Source organism: Anabrus simplex, chromosome 1, assembly GCF_040414725.1.
Source record: "Anabrus simplex isolate iqAnaSimp1 chromosome 1, ASM4041472v1, whole genome shotgun sequence".
Taxonomy (NCBI): Eukaryota; Metazoa; Arthropoda; class Insecta; order Orthoptera; family Tettigoniidae; genus Anabrus; species Anabrus simplex.
In genome coordinates this window covers 848,397,868-848,417,335 of record NC_090265.1, presented here as the reverse complement: position 1 = coordinate 848,417,335, position 19,468 = coordinate 848,397,868, and positions in this window count along the sequence as shown.

Genomic DNA, 19,468 nt, shown 5'->3' with positions numbered 1-19,468 from the left:
CTCATATCGCATATGGACACCTTCCAGCTTAAAATATGAAGAAGCGGACGAGTTGGCCGTGCGGTTAGGGGCGCGCAGCTGTGAGTTCGTATCCGGGAGATAGTGGGTTCGAATCCCACTGTCGGCAACCCTGAAGATGGTTTTCCATGGTTTCCCGTTTTCACACCAGGAAAATGCTGGGGATGTACCTTAATTAAGCCCCCGGCCGCTTCCTTCCCATTCCTGGGCCTTTCCTGTCCCATCGTCGCCATAGGACCTATCTGTGTCGGTGCGACGTAAAGCAAATAGCAACAAATATACAAGTGAAATGATAATAAGAATAAGAAGGAGAAGAAGAATAAGAATAATAATGACAATAATGCTTCTGAATACAGTGCGAGGGTGTGACTGAATACTTCTGCATTTTGAAGATTCTCACATACATACTCCGCTTGTTTATTAATGGTTCCTGGAATGTCCTTCTTGGAACCTTTCTGCCTTAAAGGACCTAAATATACCCTTCCATTTTTCACTAAAATTTTTATGACTGCCAATTATGCTTACCATCATGTTATCCTTAGCTGACTTGTTTTGCTAGATTCAATATCCTGTTCAGTTCCTTCAATTTCTCCTTACTTCCACAGCCTTTTCTAACTCTAAATCTTTCCAGTCTGAACCTCCTTCTTAGCCTCGTTATTTCTCTGTTAAAATAAAGTTGGTATTTACAATTACTTACCACTTTTGAGGTACTATGCTGTTTTTCACATTCCTCAACAATTGCTTTCAATTCATCCAAGACTTTGTTTACATTTTTATTTATCATTTACCACGGATCATAGTTACTTTTTTAAACTCCCTCATGCCATCTTTATCAGCCGTATGGTACTGCCTAATAGTCCTACCTTACTTTCTATCACATTTATTTTTAACTACGACGAAAGCAGCTTTGCGGTCACTAATACCATGTATTACGTGTCATACCAAAATATTAAGGACACCTGCATATTTCATGACTACGATTGCTTAAACTTTTAGACTCAGGCATACGATTGTTTACGGGAAACTAGAACATATTTCGAGGAACATTTGTTGAAATCTTCATTAAAATATCGTTCTTTATTTCGAATTTATTGAAGTTCTTGTTTATAATAATTGGAAAGAAGATAGTTATTTTTTAATACATCAGAAGACCTGGACAGTACAATATGGGGATTACAGAAGTATTTTTGTTGTGGATAAACACAGATATCTATAGAATATTTGTAAGTGTAATAGAAAAACAGTATATATTTCCATTTAAAAATATTCACCATTTAGTAGCTCGCAGCAGAACCACAGAAAGTGGTAAAAAACATTCCTTGACCTTCGATGGACAGGAGACCCCTCAAGCTGCCGAGATCATTTGTGTGTTATATGGTAGGGAGATATCTACAATACAACTTAACATAAAAACGATCTCTGTAACTTCAGGGCCTCTTGTCCAGCCAAGGTCAAGGAATGTTTGTTCCTTTACCACTTTCTGTGGTTCTATTGCGAGCTATTAACGGGGGATTTTTAAAATGCAAACATATTCAGTTGCTCTATTACAGTTATAAATATTGTTTAGATATCTGTGTTTATCCATAACAAAGATTATTGATGTAATCCCCATATTGTACTGTCCAGAGCTCCTCAAGTATTATAAAATAGCTATTTTGTTTCTATTAGTACATTCAAAACGTAGTGACTTCGAAACAAAGAACAATATTTTAATGAACATTTCAACAATGCTCCTCTAGATATGTTCTAGTTCCCTGTAAACACCCGTATGCCTCAGACTAAAATTTAAGGACATGAATCATGTTCATGAAATATGCACTTTTGGTAGGGTACTTCGGCTTCTCTATGTATCGTCTGGTTTTAACAACACCACGTCCAGTATATTCTCCCCTATAGTTGTTTCCATCACTTTCTGAATCAGCTGTCCTTCCCATACTAACTTATTTTCCATTTGTTGGTCATCCTTCCTGTCGTTCGCATTACCTTCCCAATTGACAGTTGGTAAATTGAGATTTCCCGTTACAATCACGTTCCTTCCCATGTTGTTTCCCACACACCTGATTATCTGATGATTTCTAATGCTGAATACGCACACACATCCATCCCCCAAGCCATTGGAATTAACTAATGAAGGTCAAAATCCCCGACCCGGCCGGGAATCGAATCTGGGGTCACCGGGTAAGAGGCAGGCATGCTACCCCTACACCGCGAGGCCGGTATTATTATTAGGCCTACTGAGGCCCACGGGGCTCGTATCTACTCTTCGGTAAAGTTGTTGCTTTTTTCTATTTCCAATACTCCTTCATTTGCTGACTATGAGCCAGCTTCCTCTCCTCTGTCCACTTAGTTCCTGTATTATTATTATTATTATTATTATTATTATTATTATTATTATTATTATTATTATTATTATTATTATTATTATTATACTTTAAGAAGCATAATCATATTGTCACCGGTCTCTGATTGTATGACAACAATGTAGGTGCTCGAGCGTAGGGCCAAGGTATATCGAAAAATAGATGTTCTAGACCCTCTGAGTAATCGACCCCAGTACTAGAGTGATCGCCGGGCTAAGCCGCTCAGACGGTTAAGGCACTGGCCTTGTGACCCCAGCTTGGCAGATCCTATCCTGTCTCAGTCCGGTGATATTTGAAAGTGCCCAAATACGTCAGCTTCGTGTCGGTAGATTTAATGACACGTAAAGGAACTCCTATAGGACAAAATTTCGGCACCTCTGCGTTTCCGAAAACCGTCAGAAGTAGTTAGTATGACGTAAAATTAGTAACATTATTATTATTAGAGTGATTGAAAAGATGACATACAATAGTAAAATTGAATGTTTTTTGCCGATAAGCAAGAGCAATGTGAGCACCATCATTCACAATGATCTGGATAAGCAGAAGATTTGTTTTGTATTTGTTCTGCGCACACTGACCGACTAGCAGAAGGCAACACGAATGGACAATGCTGGAGATTTCATTGACGATAGTGGCTGAGATCCATCTTTTCTGAAAAACACTATCACAGGCGATGACAGCTGGTGCTACCAGTTCGATTCGGAGACCAAACAACATGATGTTCAGAGGGTTCCGCACGTCCCAAAAATAGTCGCCTCCACACGTGCAGGATCAAGGCACTGTTGATCGCAATTTTTCGACAGCTAGGGCATGATCCACTAGGAATTCGTACCGGAGGGTCAAATTGTCAACGCCACATTCTACGAGAATGTTTTGAAATGGTTACTACTACGCATCTGGCGTGTTCGGCCAGAACTGTACAGGACTGGAGAGTGGAATATCCTCCAAGAAAATGCCCATCGCACACTGCGATCTGTGTGCACAACTTCTTGGCTAAGCGGCCCGTAACTGTTCTCAAACATCCACTGTAGTTCACATACCTGGCGCCTGCAGTCTTCTTTTTGTTTCCCCGCCCGAAGGAATCCTGAAAGGCACACACTGTGCTGACATTCACGACATCCAAAGACGTGCGACATCAGTGTTCTGATCGATTCCAAGCGTGGCCTTTGGTGTCAGTTTCCAGCAGCTGTATACACGTTTCCAACAGTGTATTCTGGCCAATGGAGAGTACTTTAAAGGCAACTAAAGGTACTTTGTTTGTAACTCTGTGTGTGTTACGGTATCGTTCATCGTACATTTTAGACACACATTGTTAGGTCTATTACAACAGATGGTAATAATAATGTTATTGGTTTCACCTCCCACTAACTACTTTTGACGGTTTCTGGAGACGCCGAGGTGCCGGAAGTTTTGCCCGTACGATTTCTTTCAAGTGCCAGTAAATCTACCGACATGAAGCTGACGTATCTGAGCACCTTCAAATACCACCGGACTGAGGCAGGATCGAACCTGCCAAGTAGGGGTCAGAAGGCCAGCGCCTTAACCGTCTGAGTCACTCAGCCCAGTGACAGTTAATAATACATGAGGTTCCAACCTTTACTAATACAACTGATTACAACTAGAAACAGTCGTTCATGTTGCGAATCGTCTTCAGTTCTATTTCTGGTCATGGCACACGAAATGAGATGGAGAGTTCTTTATTTTACATATTCTACACACCCAAAAGCTCAAACTTCATTGATTTCTCTAATCCCCCAGCAACAACTTATTTCTCATATTTATAAATAACAATTAGCAAGCAATATTCTTCATTACTTACTTTTTATTTTCCTGACTTGTAATGTAATATTCTTTGGCTTTCTTGTTTTTATTACTTTCATAATTTGAAATACCAAAGTTCCTTACGAAGAGCTTCTGAGTGCAATGTTCTTTAACTTCTTTAATTCAGGAAATAAAATGTATTAATGTATTGTCTTAAAGAGAAGATTAAATTCTTGTCTTTAAAAGTTGTGAGGTTAGAACGAGGTTAAACTAACAAAGTCTCCGTAAGTTTCTCCTTCATAAATTTCCTCTGTACCAAATGTTCGTTCGTTCATCATCCTCTATAAATTACTTCATGCAGACAGTTTATGATGCCTGGATGAGTCATGAGATTTGACGGCGTGGGATGATGAAGTGGTGGTCTTTGTTGTTCGTAGTGAGGAAAGCAAGGATGATCTGCCTATCGTACCGAGACATACGAAGGAGCACCAGCTAAATATGAGTAAGATCAATGAAAACTCTCAGCACTGAAACACTCTCTAGGTCTCTCCAGACCTGGAGTGTTGATACAGCAAGAGCATGAATTCCACCAAAAATGGTGATAAAAGAGGGTACAGCCTGTAGTAGGCGAAAGCAATATTCGATTCATATTGATAACCCTAGTCACCTACAGTTCTGTAAACTCAGAGGGATGAAATTAAATTGTGAAATAGTAGTCAGTGTAGTATTAGTAGTAGTGGTATAAACATTCATTTCTATTCCAAAATACGATTTTCGCCCATATTCGATCTGGTTTGTGAGATATACTGCGTACGTACTTCGATATACTCGTCATTGATGGTACGTAGTCAACTCGCTTCGCCACATCAAGTTTATTTCGCCCTCTGTACGTTCTGCACTTGGTAAAGCTTTACAAAAAAGTGACATAGAAAAGTTTAAGATTACTTTTGCCTTTTCATACACCCATAAAAGCAGCTCTCAGACTATCGGAAGAAAATATCTTTACAACTGTTCGTTATCAGAGGGGCTTTGAAGTTCGGGAGTGAAAGACGGCTTAAGACCAAAATGATGGGTAAATGGTTAGTCTTCTCACCAACTTATCCATGAGTTAAAAGTAACCGATGTCCGCCTCTGTGGTTTATTGTGATTAGCTACCACCCCAGGAGGCGCAGATTCGATTCATGGCTTTGCTACGAAATTTGGAAGGTGGTACCAAGACTGTAACGTGGTCCACTCAGCCTCGAGAGTTCAACTGAGTAGAGAGGGGCTCGTTTCGCGCCTCAGCCATCCTCTAAGTGCTTTTCCGTGGTTTCCCACTTCGTCTTCGTCTTCTTCTTCTTCTTACTATTATTATTATTATTATTATTATTATTATTATTATTATTATTATTATTATTCACGAAAATGTCGTGATGGTATATAAATTTAGGCCTCGGCGGCCGTTTCCTTCCCTCTTCCTTTCCCATCCTTTCCAATCTTCCCGATGACCTTCGATGTTAGGCCCCTTTAAACACCAAGCATCACCATCAACCGATCTTCCCATCCCCCACAAGACTCCTGTTCAGCACAGCAGGTGAACACCTGGACGAGGTACTGGTTCTCGCCCCCATTTGTTTCCCAGACCAAATGCCCCACCCTTCATGACACTGCCCTTGAGGTGGTAGAAGTAGGATCCCGTGCTAAGTCCGGGTGAAAACCAACCCTGGAGGGAAACGGATTAAATAATAACAATATTTTTAATTTGAAGATACAGCGCACAAATTGTGCATAGAGTTGAGAACAAACTAGAATTATGATATATAATGATATCACTCACTTTTACAGAAGATCACAATAGAATATATCCGATTTGTACAAGTGAGTACATGGTATCGGCTGCATTGTACACTGCATTATTTACATACGCAAGATTCGTCTGGGTCATGAAAGTACTCAGTATTACGCAGCTTATGGTCGTATCCGCGTACCGCCATCGAGTTAACAAAATGTCGCAGGTCTTGGTTAGTGTTTGTCCATGTCCTGTTCACCTTGACCTCCGTTGTATAGAAGTCTGTCTAATGTCGTCTATTTTCCTCACTCTGTCCTGAATTAGTTTGTCCCAGGCGTTTGTTAATGGCAGTCCTTCATCCAGAGGTCCTCGATGAAGAATGTCTCCTTGGCAATTCCACATGCTAGTCGAGATTTTGCATATTTCGATATCCCCAGCGTAGTTTTCAGAAAATAATAATTATAATGATAAAATTATCATCAGATTAATAATGAAATAAAAATACACAGCCTGTTTCCAGTCATTCGAGCGCGTCAGGAATGGATTGAATGAAGCTCCCATCTAACGGCGAGGATAGGAATTGTGACGGCTGCCGAAGCCTGTCGCACTCCTCTGGGGCAATGATTTATGACTGACAGGTGAAAATAAATATTGGAGAGTGTTTCTGGAAAGAAAGATGGCAGCAAAAACCAGAGTACTCGGAGAAAAACCTGTCCAGCGTCCGCTTTATCCAGCACAAATCTCACATGGAGTGACTAGGATTCGAAGGACGGAACCCAGCGGTGAGAGGCCGGCGCGCTTCCACTTGCGCCACGGAGGCTTCAATAATAATAATAATAATAATGTTAATAATACTAATAATAATAATAATAATAATAATAATAATAATAATAATAATAATAATAATAATAATAATAATAATAAATAATTGTAACCGATATCCAATAACGAGAATGATTTCCAGTAAGAAGAGCTGTGTTGAATGCCAGGATAATAATTAGTCGGAGTGAAGAGATAAAAGCTAAAACAGGAGTAAACTTGATGGATGAAGGCGTTCGTATCAACCAGCTTCGGTGGTGAGGCGAAAGACGAGAATAGGTTACCCAAGAGAATAATGAACTGGACGGTGGAAGGTTAGGGAAAAAGGGGGGGAGTAAACGGTGACGTGGTTACACTAATTTTTTAATTATTTAATTATAAGAGATATGAAATAACATTCTGCTACGTTTTGTTTCAAGATATTCGAATGAAAATACAATATTAGGGGCATTATTTTAAAATGCCTGTAAAGGTTTGAAATGAGATTGTGTTCCTCCATTTCTCGATCAAGCACGCCTTAATTACTGGACAGCTAAGCTTAATTTCGGTACAGATATGGCTCAGATATTGAGGTCTACTACAAGCCTATTGTTTTTCTAATTTCGTGTGGCTATTTCTAGCCGAGTGCAGTCCTTGTAAGGCAGACCCTCCAATGAGGGTGGGCGGCATCTGCCATGTGTAGGTAACTGCGTGTTATTGTTGTGGAGGATAGTGTTATGTGTGGTGTGTGAGTTGTAGGGATGTCGGGACAGCACAAACACCCAGCCCCCGGGTCATTGGAATTAACCAATGAAGGTTAAAATCCTCGACCCTGCCGGGAATCGAACCCGGGACCCTCTGAACCGAAGGCCAGTACGCTGACCATTCAGCCAACGAGTCGGACAAACAAGCCCATTGCAATACTTCAGTAGTTAACGAATTCTAAACGAGGGCCATTATCATTTGCGGTACTGACTGAACTTGCTCATGCATTTTCGATTAAACAGCAAAATAATGGGCAATTGGTTAGTCCTGTCACTTACAATTCATTTTATTTTTACAAAGTCTTTCATATGAATTTCCTTTATCATTTTTTACAATCTGTTTTACGTCACACCGACACACATAGGTCTTATGGCGTCGATGGGATAAGAATGGGAAGTAAGCGAGAGATGCCTTAATTAACGTACAACCCCAGCATTTTCCAGGTGTGAAAATAGGAAACCACGGAAAAACATCTTCCAGGCTGCCGACAGCGGGCCTAGAAAGCAATATCTCCCGAATGAAAGCTGATAGTTACGTGACCCAAACTGCACATCTAACTCACTGGGCAATTCCCTGTATAATTCCAAAGAGTCACTAGGAAATAACGCTCTATGCGTTATAGCGCGCGCGATCCGGAGCCTCTAAAATTAATCAATCAGGTTCGGAAGATAATAACATAACGAAGTAAAAAAATGCAAGCAAATATGCCATAAAACTAACTAAAAATGTCCCAATAAAGGTCAAATATGTTCTAAGCATTTTAGGGTACAGTATTACTAGCATTAAACGTGCCAAATAGCGATTAGAGATAACACAAGAGAAACATTTAATCATGAAAACTGATATAGCTACTGGAGGTACGTGTAAACTTAATACATCCATTATAATAGCCCGACGAAGTATTACCATGCTTCTTAGTATTTGTCAGTAAACGTTTGTACAACATCTCTTTCTCAGAATCATAGCTTCTAAACTTGCTACCTATATGTTTCGGGAAAAGAAATAAAAATACACCTACTACCTTGTCAAAAATATGCCTCAATTTAAATAGAAATGCTCAATATATATAATCAAATATGACCTTGTATCCATAAAATGAGAAAAATATTACCAAAGCACTAAAAATGACTGAAATATGCATTTATATGCAATATAAAATTGCTTTAAACAGGATCAGGGATCCATCATTCACAGTTATGTTTCAGATTTCAGCTAAAATGACATCAGGAAAGAAATATGAATTTTCCTTAACATCCAAACCTTACTGATCAACAGTGACATTACCCTGAGTGACTGTTATTTCTTGAAGTATACTCCGTCTCTACTTCTGTCATTCATTTCTGACAGGAAACAGTAGTACTGCAATTGTAGAAAACAAACATATCAACGACGGCATACACCAGCTAGTTAAGTATTTATATACCGTACTTCTTAAATCACCCGTTTAGTAGCCATGATCGTTAAGGCGTGAAATCTATATGGTCCAGTCCCGTTGGTCGAAAAAAAATTATCCATGAGTATGTTGGCCGGCAGCGTAATCACTAGCTCGCATGCTAAAAGGCTAGGTTCGATCACTGCCTACGTTATAACTTTCTCAAGGCCATGAAAAAACTGTTCTGAGAAGCGTCTCGGTGCTGTTTGAGAATGGACCCGTAGATCCCACTGCCAAGACCTGTTAAACCGTGTGGTTTTATTAGGTGGAGATATCTAAGTTTTTTCTTTCGTAAGATGCCACCGCGCGTAGACAATAACTTGCTTCAAAATTTCCGAAATCACATTCGCTGTTCGCCTGCCTTGAGGATGTTGTATGCCAGTTGTCATAAGTACACCCTTTGCCCTTGTCAGAGACATTTTGTTGCATCTGCTATGCTTTTCCGTCATTTCAGCTGCTAAGAAGGTCTTTCCTATGCTGGTCTTGTGTTTTATCTTTGTTCTTTGACTCATTCACAACCTTCTTCATAACGCACAGAAGAGTTTGTTCTCTATGATTTAAATATTATGAGTAAAGCTAGGAATCTTAGGTGCAAAATTTATATCAAAAGGTGTAAAAAAGTGCAATAATTTAGTATTAAAAGGTACAAAAAGGCGCAAATTTAAAATGTAGGTATTCACTACAAAATGTACAAAGCCAATTAGGACACACATTTGCGCATGTATTGAAAAGCAGTCCCCAAGTACAGTAATTTTTTTATTTTATTTATCTCTTTTACGATTTTCTTTACGTTGCGCCGACACAGATAGACCTAAAAAAAATTACAACAGTTCAAATTCGTTCCCCACTACAACAGTCAGTGGTACTGATTGGCGGGCTTGCTAATTGGTCAGTTTGACTTTACCTTCCCCCTTTCCTTTCTGTCCAAAAGCTTTCGCCTAACTGCAGTGCGATAAAACGCAAACTGATTTGTAGTTTCAAGGTAATCTGAAAGTTTTCGTCTAACATGTCTGCGCTGATGCAAAAGTAAAGTGATACCATCCTAAATTTTAACAAGAGCCTGCATACAATAGGAGATTTGTCCATTTATAAAACGGTCAATGGGAGAAGATAGATCAAACCAGCTTGGTTTCATTTGTTGGAATTTTTATGGGATTGTAACGCGGCAAAGGAGCCAAAATATTATTTGGGAGAGAGCTCAACCGTGCTGACATTGAGTAAAGGTGTAAAAAAAGTGATGGCATTGAGAAAAGGTGCAGAAAAAAGTGCTGGCATTAAGAAATGGTGCAACCAAAACGCAGCTAAGATTGTTTATCACCGGGCGAGTTGGCCGTGCGCGTAGAGGCGCGCGGCTGTGAGCTTGCATCCGGAAGATAGTAGGTTCGAATCCCACTATCGGCAGCCCTGAAAATGGTTTCCCGTGGTTTCCCATTTTCACACCATGCAAATGCTGGGGCTGTACATTAATTAAGGCCACGGCCGCTTCCTTCCAACTCCTAGGCCTTTCCTATCCCATCGTCGCCATAAGACCTATCTGTGTCGGCGCGACGTAAAGCCCCTAGCAAAAAAAAAAAGATTGTTTATCTAAAGTTTTGCCTGTAAGACAAGTCAATTTGAATATTTTAATAGTAAAACATTATTAAGGTGCAGCTCCTAAAATTTCTAGCTCTAATTATGAGTACCTATAATATTCTGAACATATATGCTAATTGGTGGTTATTCTTATAAAAACACACCTAAGAATTGATATTGAACCTTTTCAACTGTATGATGTGTGGTGTGCCATACACATACAAAGTGCATATTCTAATTTCGATTTCGCTAAGGAGTTTTAGAGAATACCCTATCACTCTTCTGTATACAGCCTCTCCTTGCCGGTGTCTGGGGCAAGGTTATGGAACACTTTCCCTGTCAGTATACGTAATAGCACTTCAATAACCTCATTTAAACGGTATTGCCGAGATATCCTCTTAAATACGTAAACACCGAGTTCGATATCTGCAGTCGCTAAGTGTGGCCAGTATCCAGTATTCGGAAGACAGTGGTTTCGAACCCCACTGTCGGCAGTCCTGAAGATAGTTTCCCGTGGTTTCCCATTTTAACACCAGGAAAATGCTGGGGCTGTACCTTAATTAAAGAGATGGCCGCTTCCTTCCCACTCCTATCACTTTTCTGTGCCATCGTCGCCATAAGACCTATCTGTGTCGTTGCGACGTAAAGCAGCTTGAAATAAATATATACATATGTGAACAGGTCGTATGAATGTGAATGAGAGCAAGTATGATGTAGAGTTATTGTTAGGCAAGATAGATAGATAATATCAACATACATCTTCATTATACTGTAGACTGTTATGCCTTTCAGCGTTCAATCTGCAAGCCTCTGTAAATTCCAATTTCTTTGCAATCATTTAATAAAAGGCTAGGAAAACAACACATAGGGAATCTGCCACCTGGGCGACTGCCCTAAATGCAGATCAGTAGTGAGTGAGTAGTAGAAATGTACTAATGTACAATTCTCTATTTGTAACTAGATCTATGGCCTTGTTTAGTTCTATATCTCTTATCTTCAAATCATTGGAAATTGAATCTAACCATCGTCGTCTTGTTCTTCCTCTAGCCCCTCTTACACTTCATAACAGAGGCCATTAAATATTAATCAATAACAAAATAACTATTATAATACTATTTTATTTCATTAATTTATATAATTTCTAGATGAGGTATCCAGTCGTATTAGCTTATAAATGATGTGAGTATGTGCAGTAAGTTGAGGTTAAGTGTATGAGGGGGCCATGAGAAATAACTAACACCACTTCATTCAGCAGAGTCAAAATAATTTTATGCGACAACATTTGGAAGAATTCATTTTACAAAATTATTTTCCACTCTCCTTAAATGCTACATTTGCAGTGATTTCAGCTTGGAAACGTTCCCTACAACGTAAAACGGGGAACATTAAACCATTCGTCTAGAACAGAGACACAAAATTAGGGAAGAGGTGAAGTGGGTGGCATGAGATCTAACTATAATGATAACAAACCCTAGTTGTTTAAGGGGAGTAGGAAAGCCCTATCTTTACCATATTAATGAGACAGAAATGATATTCCAATATCGTAGGAGCTATCAAGGTTAAAGATTTGAAATCCTTACCACTGATAATTACAACCTTCCCCTAGGTACTGAACTAGAATAAAGTGGATTGAGTGAACAGCTGTACATTTATTATTTTTAATATTCCATATTAAACAAAAATATGTCATTAACAAGTGTTCTAAATCAATCAAGGGCAATACCTTTTTCTTTTAAGCAAATGCATTAAGGCACAAAATACTTGCCGAAAATAATATCTTCTTAGATTGTATACTTCATGAGATAATGGGTGAGACATTTGAAAAAAGACAATTTTCAGAAACTGAGTTCAAAGTAAGACACAATATTCACTCACACATTTACACATGTCAGCACCTAAAACCAGCCTTTTCCATAGTCGGCATTATCTGGGCGTTTGTTATGCCGGCAACTTCTTCACACACAATTCGGGAACATATTAGTGAAACCACAGACTTCTAGATCTAACGGTTGCAAAAATAGGTAACTTCAAAGAAAAGCATACCCGAAGCTGTAAAATTTCTCACTTGTGCATTAATATTCCAAAATATTTTTTAAACGTTTAGAGGTATCCTATCATAATAAATCACACACCATCTCATTCAGCAGAGTCAAAATAATTTTATGAGACAACATTTGGAAAAAATCATTTTAAAAAATCCTTTTCCACTCTCCTTAACTTCTACATTTACAGTGATTTCAAAATGGAAACGTTCCCTACAACGTAAAACGGGGAAACATTAAAACATTTGTTTAGATCAGAGAGAAAAAATTAGGGAAGAGGTGAAGTGGGAGGCAAGTATCTTGATTAAAAAGTTCGGTTCGAAATCGGAAAAATATTCTCTCTTATCTTTCAATGGGTACATAGTAATTTTGTAGCGAAACTTAACTTACATTGTACCGGTGACATAACTCACTTTGTGCATTGACGATAAGAATTCACACAGTAGCCTCTCTATATTTCTCTCTCTTTCTCTCTCTCTATGACCAGTCTGTCACTTCGAACTTCCCCTTCCCTCCCTGTACCTTCACCATGCTCAATTTTACGGGAGTCCGCTGGAATCTGTGATCTGTCAGTCAGCTTCAGGTAGGCCCACTAACTAGCTTTACTTTCTTGAGGAAGTACCAAAGAGATCTGTGTATTTCCATTTTAGAAAACATAATTAGTATCAATAGTATATTTGATAATAATTCTAATGAAAAGGGGAGGGTGCATATTATTTTACTATCCTTTTTATATAATTTAAGAATTAGAAAATACGCCTCTGTAGTGTTCTGTTTAGTGTGATTAGCTGCCACACTCAGAGACCCAGATTCGATTCCCGGCTTTCCACGAAATTTGAAAGGTGGTATGAAACTATAACAGGGTCCACTCACACTCGAGAGGTCAACTATGTGGAGGGGGTTCGATTCCCGCCTCAGCCATTCTCGAAGTGGTTTCCCGTGGTTTCCCACTTCTCCTCCATGCTAATGCCGGGATGGCACCTAACTAAATGCCACGGCCACTTTCTTTCCTCTTCCCTGACTATCGCTTCCATTCTTCCCATCCTCCACTAGGCCCCTGTTCAGCATAGCAGGTGACGCCGCGTGGGTGGGGTACTGGTCATCCTGCCCAGTTGTATATCCTACCAAATATCTCAGGCTCTAGGGCACTTCCCTTGAGGCGGTAGAGGTGTGATCACTCGCCGATTCCGAGGGAAAAACCAACCCTGCACGGTAAACGGATTAAAAAATTAAGAAAGAATTAGAATACAATATGTTGATATATTTAACGGATGTGAAGAAATTTGAAGGGGTTGCTTGTCCGATGCGCTAAAGACGTGGGTTTCATTCCCAATTAAGAAAAGAGATTTCCACTGCACATATGGCCCTGAGGTTCACTCAACCTGAACCAAAAATGAATACAACGTGCAAACGCAGCCGCGCTTAGAGACAACCGCTCTACCCCAACAAGTGCGAAGTTACCGATAGTGGAATCCTTTACCTTCCAACCCCCGCCCCAGGTTCTTCTCGACCGGTACGGAGATGACTTCGCTTTTTTCTTCTTTTTTAAAAAGAAATTTGAGGTGAACGTTCTCAGAGAAACACCTCCATACATTTTCACATATGCCTTTCATTTCCTTCATTATTATGTCTGGAGATCTCGATAACTTACGTATGCGTCTCTATGGCACTTTATTAATAGCAAGCATATGGTCCATTCCAGTGCCAAACGATTCAGATTCAATTAAATACTGACTTTGGGGTTATATTTACTACGACTTCTTTTATTTACTGTCTTTCAGGCCACAGATCCTTCCATGCGAAGTACATATTTTGATAAATAGAATCATTTCTCCTTTAGCATATTACCAATCCTTATCTGGTAACTAGGCGGGACTGTGTAAACAGTCGGTCGGTAGACGGTAGATGCACAGTGGATCTGGCCCACAAGTGGCCACGGCTGGTCTACCGTGGCTCTACGCCTCTGTATTCGGGAGATGGGAAAGGACTGGAGGTCATGGCTGGTCCCCACCGTCGACTGTCCTGAGAATAGTTTTCCGTAGTTATCCATTCTCCTGTAGTAAGGCGAATGCCGGGACATTTCCCAGTATAGGCCACAGCTGTCAACCCCCTCACCTTCTCCGAGCATCTCCTTCATCCTAATAAATCTCCCCAGCCTGAGAGACGGCGTTACCATCTAAGAGGCCCGCCTCCCCTTCATAGGTGAGGAATGAAAACATTTTAGAGGTAGTAGTATTAAACAGTCTGCCACTACTAGGCTGTGTCTTGGAAAGCCAAATGGCACTCCGTGTGCGCATAACTGCACACGTAGTAACCCGAAAGGTTCTTATTCCTGTAATTTGTATAATTTTGAGAGAGGAATGGATACTTCTAACTTTACAATGAATTAAGCCGTGTTTACTGAATTACTCCGTACATAGTAACATGGTTCAAGACTCAGCACTACCTTCTCTTCTGCTTGAGAGGTTTTGTAAAAATTTACATGAGAAGGAAGGTAACTTAAGAGTACCTAAAATATTCATATTGAATCCAACATTAATATTTCTCTTTTATCATGACATATTTACTTCATCAAGAGCATTTTAAGAAATTAGGGACATTATGTAATTCAGTCGCCGTTTCTTTCTGAATATGCGCTGGTTAAAGCTCAGACAGAGATGGAGAAACACACTCCCTCTTGGTTTCTGGTCCGGAGGTGTGTATGTGTGTGTCAGAGTGAACCGCACACTCCTATGTAAATAAATGTAAATGTATTTTGAAAGTAATAAAGGAACCTAAGTGTAGCGCAGCGGGTTGCTGGCCCCAGGGGAGCGCCTGACGGAAACACGCTATATGCAAGCCCGCCTCTCGCTTTGCGTGATGGCCAGTCTTAGCTAACCAGCATCACTCGCCCTGTTCAGCGGATAGGGCAAGCCTTAATGAGACGCAGATGACATTAAAAGTTACAACATCCATATATATTCTTTGTCCCTGAAATGAAGACTGTGTTGAGGCAAACATTAAGTTTCAAACAATATCGAAATTATTAGGCTATGTTTTTGCAGGCGCCTCCACTTGTCCGTTGCCTGTTCTTAAATTCCACCGCTGTACTGTATAACCCAACAGGCTCTTTCCCAGAGACCTCGTCTTTTTTTATACAGCTTTACCAATAATACCCCTCCATATTGCCTTAGGTACCCCTTTACATCTTCCCTAGATGGCAACCAGTTACCACCGTTCTTCCATTTGTCGAACAAATGCACAACAGTTTGATGCTCAAGAATCAATTCTAATTGTCACAAGTTCCACAGTATCTGAGAGATGGTGGTGGGAAAAAGTCCTCTTTTAGCGATAATCAGAGAGAAAAGAAGGATCGATTCCCCATTTCGAATAATGAAGGTATCTCTAAAAGAAATAAAAAGACCATGGTAGGCATGAAAATGAAAGATTCCTTACGCCTCACATACCTAAAACTGCTGGGGTTGGAAGATAACAAGAGCAACCGAGGAAGGATGAAATTGAGGAGACTGACTTAAGTAAGTTGAACCGATGCAAAACTCAGCTAGGTGAGCCGTGGTCAACAAGCAATGTTTCTAGTATGAGAGCCCCTGATTCCTATTTGAACCCAGAGAGGATAGATACACATGAGGAACCCGCCACAATAAAGTGTAAACAATACTAGATTCAGCTATACTCTGACCATTTTAGCTTCTAAATTGAAGTTTTGGCCGATTTTGCTTCTATCTGATAATTGTACAGCGAAACGCAAACATTAAGACGATCCAGAGCTGCTATTCATATCGATTTATAACGATTGAGGGCGATCTCGAAACCCAGTTACCAACTGTATTGTGTACATTCACCTCGTGGTTAAGCTACCTCTTTCGGCGTGTATGGTGTTCGGTGCGGTTCGCTATCTTTTGCATTTTCTTCAGTAATTTCTGTTTCTCACATTGTTATATCTAGTCTTTATCTCATTCGTATTGTAAAGTAATAATAATAATAATAATAATAATAATAAACCTCGTATGGCTTCAGATACCGTTTGCAGACATTTTAATTTGGCGCCATCTGCTGTCTGGTCGTCTATTTCGGCGTTTCGGTTTTACTCTAGGCAGAGTAAACGGAATCTCTCTTGGGTGTCTATGGCTGAGTTTAATTAATTTTGTCGGGTGAACAGCAAATGTGTCATCAGAGATCTTTTACATGCTGACATCGTACGACATGGAGTGTCGAATGGACTTTTTCCCGCCCTTCAAAAAGTCCGACTACCACTGACGGGTTTGAGCCCACTATCTTGGGATCCGAAAGCCGACACTCTACCACTGATCCACAGAGGCAACTTATAGTACAGTATGGCGTAGTTTACAGTTTAGCATTAATAAGTAAGGAAGCCAAGAATAACGGCCCATAAGATTCGTCGTGCTGACCACACGACACCTCATAATCTGCAGGCCTTCGGGCTGAGCAGCGGTCGTTTGGTAGGCCATAGCCCATCGGGGCTGTTGCGCCATGGGTTTTTTTATTAATTAGTAAAATAGTCTATAGTTTTTAAAGGTATAATAGTTCAGTGTAGCTATAGTTTAATTTACACCCGTCTGTTGGTTAGTGTATACAGGGACTGTCATATAAACTAAGACTGTAGAAGCGGCATTTTTCCTCTCCGATCCGTAAGCTGCAGTATGGGAGGCACGCGCATAGTTCTTGACCTTACAAGCAGTCTGCACGTGCTCGACCTGGCAAACATCAGTTGCCAGTCTGAATGTCAGCTGTTAACATAGTGAGATAGTTATCATTCCAACACCGTATTTTCGTATGTAAAAGTTCTGGTTTCATCTTATTAGGCGAGTGAACAGTCGTAACTCTCACTATTGGTGTGCAGAAAGTCCTAATGGTGTTTATGAAGCCTCTCATTATGATAGGAAGATTGGTGTGTGGTGTGCTGTTAGTACAAGACGAATAAGTGGGCCTACTTTTCTCGAGACGACAGTAAATGCAGAAAGATACCAAGATGACATTCATCAGTTCCTTCATCAGTTAACGGAAGAAGAAAAATCGCGTGGGCGTTTTCAACAAGATTCAGCCCCTGCTCATACAGCAGTAGGTTCCCTTCTTACAATCTCGGAAGTGTTTGCAGACAGAGTGATCAGTGCTGGTCTATTTCCCCCTCGTTCTCCATCTAACGCTGTGCGATTTTGACTTGTGGGGTAAACTGAAAGAAAAAGTGTATCAAACAAATCCTCACACATTGGAAAAATGAAAGAAAACATTACGAATCTTCTTTTCCTACCGGTTTTCCCACACCTGTGGGGTCGCGGGTGTGAACGGTGTGGATTTGGCCCTGTTTTACTGCCGGATGCCCTTCCTGACGCCAACCCTATATGGAGGGATGTAATCACTATTGCGTGTTTCTGTAGTGATTGGTAGTGTAGTGTGTTGTGTGAATATGACGAGAATAGTGTTGGGACGGACACAAACAGCCAGTCCCCGAGCCAGAAGTATTAATCAGAAGCTATTAAAGTCCCCGACCCGGCCGGGAATCGAACCCGGGATCCTCTGAACGCTGACCATTCAGCCAACGAGTCTGACGAAAGAAAACATTACGAATGAAATCAGAAATATTACAGTGGCAGAACTCACTCACATCAGCCAGAATGTAATTACCAGATACCCAGGAAGGACGACATTTCCAGCACCTTTTATAAGGTAAGATTTCATATAAGACTGAATACACGCTTAAAGCCGGGCGGTCGCGTGCGACATAATTTCGGCTGAGGCAGCTGCCGTAGCGCAGAGTACAAACACCGTGCGTTCGGTCTTAGTTTATATGACAGATTCTGTAGTTCGTCCGTGTATATCATATCACAGCGTAGTTAGGGAAGGAAGAGCGAATTAATGTGACTCCGAAATCAGTGGAATGATCCTTTGTAGGCCATAACCTTTTGCTGTGTCTTCGATTAGCTGATATTACCGTATTTACGCGAATAATCCCCGCCACCGAATAATCCCCGCACCCTAAATTTAGGTAGGCTTATTTTGAAAAAAGGGAATGCCAACTTTGACGCAAAAAACGCATCCCAATTTCGGGCCTCAAATTTTTTAAAAATGTGCGGGTATTATTCGCGTAAATACGGGTATTTTCGCGAATAATCTCCGCCACCGAATTTATGCGAATAATACCTGCCACCGAATAATCCCGCACTAAATTTAGGAAGGCTGATTTTGAAAAAAGATGCCAACATTGACGCAAATAAAACCCGCCTAATTTCGTGCCCCATTTTTTTTTTTAAATGTGCGGGTATTATTCGCGTAAATACGGTAATTTGTTCTTTCTTTTATTCTTAATAACGTGTTTTCGTTTTAGTGTCGGATGTTGTTGGTAAGTGAATACAGCGTCTTTGAAGTTTTTATGAATTATTTTTCACTTGTGATTATTTAGCGTTTCTGAGTACAGTATTTCCTTTAATAGGGCTATGTGCCGTGGTCATATTGCATCAGCTGTTCAGTAGAGCATTGGCAACATAGGTAAGGTGATGCTCAAGTGTTTTGAAAACTGGCCATTTACAGGTAAAGCCGTGCGGAGCATAGGGGTCTCCTCAAGATGAGAGACCTTGAGATCCTCTTTCAGGCGCTTCTTACGACAGGTAGGGGATATCATAGGTGAATTCTACCACCCGCACAGGCCGGAAGTATCCATCGCTACTCTTAGAAGCCCTTTCCTGAGTCGAGACAGGTTTGTATCTCCCATACTATAACACAAGCCATCCACAAGGGGAGTGATAACAAGTGGCGATATCGCTGGCTTCTAACAAATGCGGCTGTGTCTTTAGTTCCTGCCAACCGCATTTGGAATTTTTGAATAGAAAAGTCACACTCCTATGGGTAATATTTCATAGAAAACGGGATAACATCATCATATCAGCAAACAAACAAACAAGCAAAAAATCACATGATGGTACAATACTGATATGCC